We start from the raw sequence: 8,922 nt of genomic DNA, 5'->3' as shown, positions 1-8,922 counted from the left end.
CCAGGATGTACGATGTAAAGACTGAAGTGAACCTTATGGAAGCAGAGGAACAAAACAGAGGGAATGAGAAGAAGGCCCGCTGTGTTCACTCTTCATCTTTGAGAATGTTACCCAGACAAGAGCCCAAAGTTTCGGACTCGTGCGTACCGGGCCAGCCCTTCGTACGAAATGCGAGCAGTATTCTTTTCACACATGCACACACATACACACACACACACACACACAGACACAAGAAGACTCTCCTTCTCAAAACTGACAATATGAAACAAAATGAATGATAACTGGACTTTAAAACTGGAATGCACTGTCCTAAAAAGAGAATTGTATTCAAACAAATAGTTGTCCCTTTCCTTGCCCACCCACGGGAATCAGTGAAGTGCTCTCTTAAGTGCAGACTCAGGATCAGTGGGGCTTTTTAGCTCATTACATTTGTGAATGGGGGGAACCTGATCCTGAATATCCACTTAAAAGCTTTCTCCAATGAGCCTCTGCCCTGAAGCCCAGAATCTGACCATAATGCTCCTCTCTCTCTCTCTCCATCCCTCTCTCCAGTCCACTCTTTTCCTGATGCAAGGAGCACTAAATGCAAAGCAAGGTTTTGCTCTGGTCCTCCCTCTGCCACCATCCCGCAGCCATCACATACACTCCTGGCCAAAAATAGCATAGCGGAAGACAAAGCTTCGGACGGTTCAGACATCGAGCAGCTCCTGCATCATCCTGAATTGATTTTCCATAGCACATTGAATATATTTTACTACTGTTGAATGTTTAGGTGCATCGTTCGTTAGATATAATATGGGGTACGTTCTTATTTTAGTACACTCCAAATGCCTTAAAGCCACATATACAAAACGGTCAGCATGTGCGCTCTCAAACATGCCCGGTCTCTTGCAGAAGCAGAGGAAACACCAGAGCAAAACCCTGAAGATGTTCTTTGTTCAATTCTGTTAATTCTCAGGCAGGGTGAGTCTGAGAGTGTGCAAAAACAGACTGTCTGGACACCAGCTCTGAGTGAATGTGAAATACACTCCACATACTTTCTCTGTGTTCATGACACTCTCCTGCTCTACGTGTCCGTCCTCTCCTCCTCCTCCCTTTCACATTATGCACTGAATGATATTCTGTTTTTGTTACTCGCCTCACACATACAGCACATGTATCACATTTCATATGTATCGTTAGTCTTCACTTATTTACCATACATTATATACCTCGTCCTGCTCCTGCCTCCCAATCATAGAATTATACTTTAGACCACCCCTTTCCCTCTTCTCTCATTATATACATACGCCCTGCCTGCCCCCAATGTATGCTCCCCCCTCCCCCCATATCTGTTCATTGTAAACAGAAAATATAACTCATATCTTCATTCTTTATCCATTCTATATTCACCTGATGATTATTGATTACCTTTGTCGTCATTACTGATAACTCCTCTTAAGATTGTAAAGCTGTACTCTTTCTTCCCCATCGCGCAGAGTAGGAACTTTTTTCGTAAGAAATGCAAGTCATTAAATTGGAGGGAAAAAATGATGACGAGAAAATAAATGTCTGTGTTATAATTAAAAAAATGAAAGTGCACTATTATTATTGCCTGTGATAAAGAACAATAAACAATACAAAAAAATCTGTGCCATTATGTTTCCTAATTACCTTGTTTTGCTCCTCCTTTCATTTGTTAACAACATTTCTGTTGTTCTAATATATACATCATTTATATATATATATATATATATATACATAATGTCAAACGATATTATAACGATATATTTTTTCAAATATTTACATGTATATATTTATATTCACATAATTTATATTATATATAAATATATTCAATATTAAAACATAACATATTTTTCTTAAATATATACAGTACATGCATGTGTGTGTATTTATCTGAGAAGCTCCCTGAAAAACTATGCGCAAGTGCACCTATAGGGCAAAAGCTGCTTTAAACGCAAAGAATGGTTATATCAAATGTTGATTTAATTTAGTTAATAGAAGCTAATTGATAAAGAAAATGTATGACATTATTTTTGACAGCATCCTCATTTTACAGCATTTTTACACAAGTGCCTAAAACTTTTAACAGTGCTATAGCTTTGCAGGTAGGTTTCTTGAAGCATCTTGGAGATGTTGCCACAGTTCTTGTGGATTGATTCTGTCTCAGTTTGTTCTGTTTCTTCATGTCATTCCAGACAGACTGATGATGATTAGATCAGATCTCTGTGTGCAGCACTGGCTGCTGTCAGACAAAAATCTCACTGGATTATTACAATTAATGGCAAAATGAATGTTCGGAAATTATTTTCTACTGACACACTACAGCAAAAGATAGAAATAACTGACTTAAAACATTTTCTAGCTGGTGAAAAATTCTAATAATTTTGGCTACCACTGTATATATACTGTATATATATATATGTTAATGGAGATGAATTTGGAAAGTGGTATATACATTGAAAAAATGTGTAAAAAAAACATTTAAGAAGAGATTAATAAGGTTACTGCCAAAATATAGAGATATATCTTTCAGCAAAAAAGTTTAAATCACATTTTATGAAAGGAGATAGATCAGTTCTCCCAGACTGTGTCTGACTGCATTGATAAAATAAATGAGTAATAGTAAATATTGTCAAAAAGTTCCAGTAATATTTACATCTAGTGGATGTATTAAGTGAACTATATTATATAGCAACTAATTTTTTTTAATCAAGAAGCCAAACTCCCTGCAATAAAGGTAGACATTGTTTTTCTCTCATTAAAACAAATCTGTGATTTAAATAAGTGCATATAACATAGAGACAAAGCTTTGATGACAGTTACAAATCCTTGCTGGCAGAGGAAAATTGGGCTATACAAAGTCATAAATTCTTCATACGTGCCGCGTGATGTCATCAGGTATGTAAATGAGATAGGTAGTGTGTGTACAGGGGTTACCTCAGGTATGTGTTGCTTTCTGGAAGTGAAAGGGTGGAGAACATCTGAAAGTTTACATCTGTCAAAAACTGCATTCAGTCTTACTTGTTCCCGAATTTCCATTCAAATTTACAGGTATGATTTTTCAGACATGTCATATTGTGCGTAAAACCGAAAATACAAATTTGTCTCGGTTTGAAGAGCTTTTTTATTTGAAACCGGTGTTGCGTCGTGTCACTAGTGACTACAGCGTTCAGGAATATTCAATAGCCTATTGGCTAGCTTGTTGAAAGGGGTGGAAATCTAATGCAGAGAAACGTCTCAGGTTACGTATGTAACCCTAGTTCCTCGAGGGAACGAGACGCTGTGTCGAAAACGCTAGGGGAACGCCTTCTGCGACCCACGCTCTGAATCACATGTGAAATCAGTCCAATAGCTGAACGGGACGTCACGGCGGATGACGTCATGACCAGGAAGCTATAAAAACATGTGCGGCGGAGCCAGCGTCAGCTTTGGCCCCTGAGGGGGCACAACTAGTAGCTTCCGGTCTCTCAACTGAGGTTGTTGAGACCATCCTCCAATCCAGGCTCCCTCCACGAGGAAACTGTACGCCAGGAAGTGGAGACTTTTAACTTCCTGGTGTAGAGACCGCCAGCTCGACCCAGCTAGCTGCCCCCGTTCAGCTATTGGACTGATTTCACATGTGATTCAGAGCGTGGGTCGCAGAAGGCGTTCCCCTAGCGTTTTCGATGCAGCTCGAGTTCCTGAAGAGGAACTTTAATGGGTGCTGTTTGTTTGTTTGTTTAATAAAGTCAGTTAAAACGTTGTTTTACGAAATTTAAACTGTAGCCTCTTCAGTTGGTAATACGTGTAAATATAATAGCCTAAACTGACAAAACGTAGGAAACTTTTTTTTCTTATTAATACCTTTTCTTGAGCTGTTCTATATGTGAAATAAATCAAAACTCTTCGACCAGTACAACATAAGCTCGTTTGAACGAAACCATTATTCTTCGGGACATTTCAGGTTAACCCACCCAAACATGACGTCACGGGACTCACGGCATCCCCGAGTGGTCTCGTGTTTTTTGGAGAGCAGAGCAAAGGCGAGGAATCGGTCAGCTACAGTCAGTCGCTCACGCACTGCATGCGCGCTGAATTAAATGATTACGCGCTGCTATTCGAGTTTCGTTACTACCACGTTTTACCAGTTTAACAGCATTCAAACCTTTCTCCTGATCTTTTTTTTATCACATATCCTATGAAATCCATGTTTAACGATTAACAAAACCAGAGACTTTATCTCCAATGCCAGTGTATGCAATAATGGTAGATAAATGTCTCTGTCTAAAGTACTGTATGTGGACTTTTGGCCCTGCTGACTTTTAGAATTAATCTCCTTTAAAACACTTTTCACACTCTTACATTTGTTTGTGAAACTGTCTCCAAACGAGGACATACAATTAATGTTTTAACTGCATTTAGAAATGAAAAAACAAATAAACAAATTCTTGCCTTTTTCTAAGTCTCTTTCAAAGCTGGCTATTAAATGCGCACAATTTTTTTTGTGGTTGACAAATTTGAGTTAGGGTTCGTTGTAATGTATAACAACAAAACTCTTCCAGGTAAGCTCAGTGTTTCATAAAAGTGGGCATATGTTTGTGTGGGCATGTGCTTTCTCTTCTGTTCTTATTAAATATCAGAATAAATGCTTATGGCCTATAAGAATAAACACTTGAGAATGTGTCTGAAAACTGAAAAAATGCTCTCTTTTGGATAAAAACACTGTTTTACTGCATCAGTTGTAAATGATGAGTGACAGAGCACAATGCAACAAACTTTTATTTACACACATCTTAACTGCTCACTTTGTATATATAACCTGTTCACTCAGCTCGGTGTAACCACATCATTTTCATGTTAAACTGAGTTGCGTGTTCAGCTCGGTCCTGTTGATCAGCCATGTCACACTGTGGCAGCCATATCACCCTGATGCCCAAGACTGGTCGCCCACTGAAGCTAAGCAGGGCTGAGGCTGGTCAGTACCTGGATGGGAGACCTGGGAAAACTAGGTTGCTGCTGGAAGAGGTGTTAGTGAGGCCAACAGGGGCTGCTCACCCTGTGGTCTGTGTGGGCCCTAGCGCGGGACACTATACTGTCAACAAGCACCGTCCTTCGGCTGAGGCGCTAAACCGAGGTCCTGACTCTCTGTGGTCATTAAAAATCCCAGGATGTCTTTCGGCAAGAGTAGAGGTGTGACCTTGGCATCCTGGCCAAATTTGCCCATTGGCCTCTAACCATCATTGCCTCCTAACAATCCCCATATCTGCTTCATCGTCTCGTCTCCACCAATAAGCTGGTGTGTGGTGGGCATTCTGGTGCACTATGGCAGCTGTCGCATCATCCAGGTGGATGCTGCACACTGGTGGTGGATGAGGAGATACCCCCTCACAATATAAAGTGCTTTGAGTGCCTAGAAAAGCGCTATATAAATGTAATGAATTATTATTATCAGGTTCACCATGATTCTCTTTCGTTTATGTTTATATACATAGACACACACATGACCAAAATTATTGCAATGCTGTCTTGGCAGGTCTTCCAGCCACTTCTAACAAACCTCTTTACCTAAATTCATTACTTCAGAGTTATGTGCCCTTTAGAACCTTGCGTTCTGCAAGTGAATGGCGTATTATTGTGCCATCTCAAAGAGGTACAAAATCACTTTCACGGACTTTTACAATAACTGTTCCCTCCTGGTGGAATGACCTGCCCAAATCAATCCGAGCAGCTGAGTCCTTAACCATCTTCAAGAATCGGCTAAAAACACATCTCTTCCATCTTTATTTGACCCTCTAACTCTAGCACTCTCTGTTCTAATTCTATTTTATCTATTTGTTTTCTTTTTTTTATTCAAAAAACAAGCAAACTTGACCCTCTATCACGTGCACTCTTGTTTTGCACTGCTTGTTTTTTCCTAAAAAAAACCCTCTAACACTAGCTTTCTATATTCTTTTTAATATATATATATATATATATATATATATATAAATATAAACCTTGCTATGTGTACTGCGTTGGGCTAACCAAAACTTGTCATAGCACTTGCATTTTATTGCCCTTTGTTGATTTTGACTGCTTTTATTGTCCTCATTTGTAAGTCGCTTTGGATAAAAGCATCTGCTAAATGACTAAATGTACATGTAAAAGACTTTCAGGATGATAGTTTTTATGCTGTAAATAGCTGTACCACAAATGTCAAGGGTGGTTTTATATAAATGCAACACTAGGGGGCATTGATGTCTTGGTTGTAGACTCAGTTCATGAAGTTTGCCCTCACATTATTGCCACAACTAGCACGTTTACTAGATGTCACTGGTATATTGACAGCAGTTTCCTTCTGTGATCTTCCTGACATTGATATTTATGCCACCGATATTGTCCAGAGTTCTTTCAGTCCCTCTTGGGTTTGCAACATTAGTTTTAATAAAAGGTGGAACAGTTACAATAAAACAGGACAAAATTTTGTGGAAAAAATATTTATTTGTATAATATGATATCGAAACCAGATCCCACGAGTGATAACATACACTGCTTTCTGTATTTCAGTGGTACTGTGTTTATATAAATTTGGATGTCCTCTAAATGTTTAGCTAAACGTTGAAATATTTAGCTCAATATTTAGATTTAGATTTAACATTTAAAATGTAACGTTTTATATATAACGTTAATATGTGTGCGTGCGTTCCTGTGTGATTTACATTTAGAAGATTTACAGCTAGGATTTACTTTTATATTTAGGATTGGGATTTAGCATTTATACTTATCATTTAAATTTAGTTCTATCATTTATAATATAACACTGAGATTTATTTGTATCTATATTTAACATTTAGATTTTTAAATTTAGAGTTAAATGGAAGATTTAGATTTAGATGAAACATTTAGATTTAGCTAGAAAGAAGAAACATATTTAGCCTGTTTTGCTGTATGTGTATAAGGGGTTAAATGGCCAGGCCCCACAATACATTACAGATCTTCTACTCCACCGGAAATGTTCTAGGGCCTTAATGTCCTCAAACAGTTTGATGCTGTCTGTGCCAAGGTCACGTTTGAAGTTAAAAGAGCATTGTGCTTTTTCTGTTGCTGCTCCACGGCTGTGGAATGAGCTGCTGGTACACATTGATGTTGATAGTTTTAAATCCTCACTGAAGATATACCTTTTTTTCTCTGGCTTTTGGATCAATGTAATTTTACTAATCAGTGTGCTCTCTTGTTAGTCTATCTATATTATTGTGTTGTATTTCCTTGTTGGTTTTTATATTTTATTGTTTAATGTTTATAGAGTGTACAGCACGTTGGTCAGCCTTGCCTTTGCCTTGCCTTTGGTCTTTTGTTTTGATATAGAAATACAGTAATAAAAATGCATAAATCTTATTTAGGTAGGGGAATCTTGCAAAATGTATTTGTTTTGGTCATTGCATCTGACAGAATTTGACCAGATTTTCTCACACATTTTGTTATAGTTTCTGTCTGTAGTGATGGCAGAGGCTCACCAGGCAGTAGCGTTTCAGTTCACCATCACTCCTTGAGGGGATCGACCTGCATCTGTCCTCAATCAAATCTACCTCTCTGGACTACGATCCTGGAAGAAATGCATGAGCAGGATTAAGGTCAGTGACTCGAATGAGTATGACAAAACATAAATCATGTAATTCACTCGTAGGTCTTTGCCATGTATTTTAGTTGTCTTCTGTGTGTGTGTGTGTGTTTTTTCTTCTTCTTTGTAATAAGGTAAAAATCTCAAAGGAATGTTAAAACACTGTATGAAAAATAAACACAGGACGTTTTTTTCTGTAGTGAAATTAAGTTGCTTAAATTATACAGTTTGTATTATTTTTAAGTGTTAAAATCCAGAAAATCCTTGGTAACTTCTTAACCAAATCATTGGTTAAGATTTATTTACAACAGAACAGCACAACCCAGATGTTCGAATTTGTGCAACGCATTTTATGGACGACAGTTTTGTGAACCTAGGAGAGTAGCCAGGCTGGCTGTGCAAAGGCTATTTCTAAAAAAAAAAAAGGGTCAATTCCGACTTTGCTATGACAATCTGGCGCTTTTTCGGAATCAGCCACTGCAGTATGTTTTCTTAATAGTTTAAATATTCGCTATTGACTGTTCAAATGCGGAGTTTTGCGCCGTGTAGAGTATCGCGTCGCGTGTGTGTGTGTGTGTGTGTGTGTGTGTGTGTGTGTGTGTGTGCGTACGTGAGAGAGAGACAGGGTCACATCACAGTGATGTCAACATATTCTGTTACACCAAATACACAAAATAATGATCTTTAAAATAGCATCATATGACCCCTTTAAATAAAATACATATGTGCTGAATGCTGATGGTAGATGACAAAGTATTGTAGCATTTGCCTTTCTACTATTAATAGAAAAGCAAATGCTATAATACATTTTCATATATAACTTTGTTTAAAAAAAGTTCTGTGTAATAATATGTTAGTCAGAACTGTTAAGCAAAGACAGTGAACTTAAAGAATATGTAGAACGGGAGCTTTATGCAGTCAGGCTTCGCTTTCGACATTTAGGCAGGCATATAAACACAAAAATATATTTCTATATATGAACAGAAAAAAAATATTTGGCTAAAGCTGACAATTAAAAATGACAAATATTGGCTGATATACTGGTATTGGGGATATATAGGTTGACCACAAGTGAAGACTCTCTAGAGGACAACAAATTAAGAATGATGAATCCTCAGGAGACAGTGACATTAGAGGAGTATTTTCTAAAATACTAATTAGAAAGTAACAAAGTTATGTATATATATATATATATATATATATAAAATATATATATAGTAGTCTATTACAAAATAGTTATATACTGTATGTATGTATATATATATATATATATATATATATATTAAAAGAAAAACAATTTTTCCAAAAATTTTCATTATCAATTATTCTCCTGTCACTCCAAA

General features: G+C 37.4%; 1 pseudogene; it reads left to right on the top strand.

Moving 5' to 3' along the window:
* The first annotated feature begins 5 nt into the window (after positions 1-5).
* LOC107658417 (carnitine O-palmitoyltransferase 1, liver isoform-like) overlaps positions 6-8,922 on the top strand; it is a 19,841-nt pseudogene continuing 10,924 nt past the window's right edge.

Source organism: Sinocyclocheilus anshuiensis, unplaced genomic scaffold (genome assembly GCF_001515605.1).
Source record: "Sinocyclocheilus anshuiensis isolate Anshui unplaced genomic scaffold, SAMN03320099.WGS_v1.1 scaffold371, whole genome shotgun sequence".
Classification (NCBI taxonomy): domain Eukaryota; kingdom Metazoa; phylum Chordata; class Actinopteri; order Cypriniformes; family Cyprinidae; genus Sinocyclocheilus; species Sinocyclocheilus anshuiensis.
Note: the sequence above shows the minus strand (reverse complement) of the source record. Positions and strands in the feature narration are given on the sequence as shown.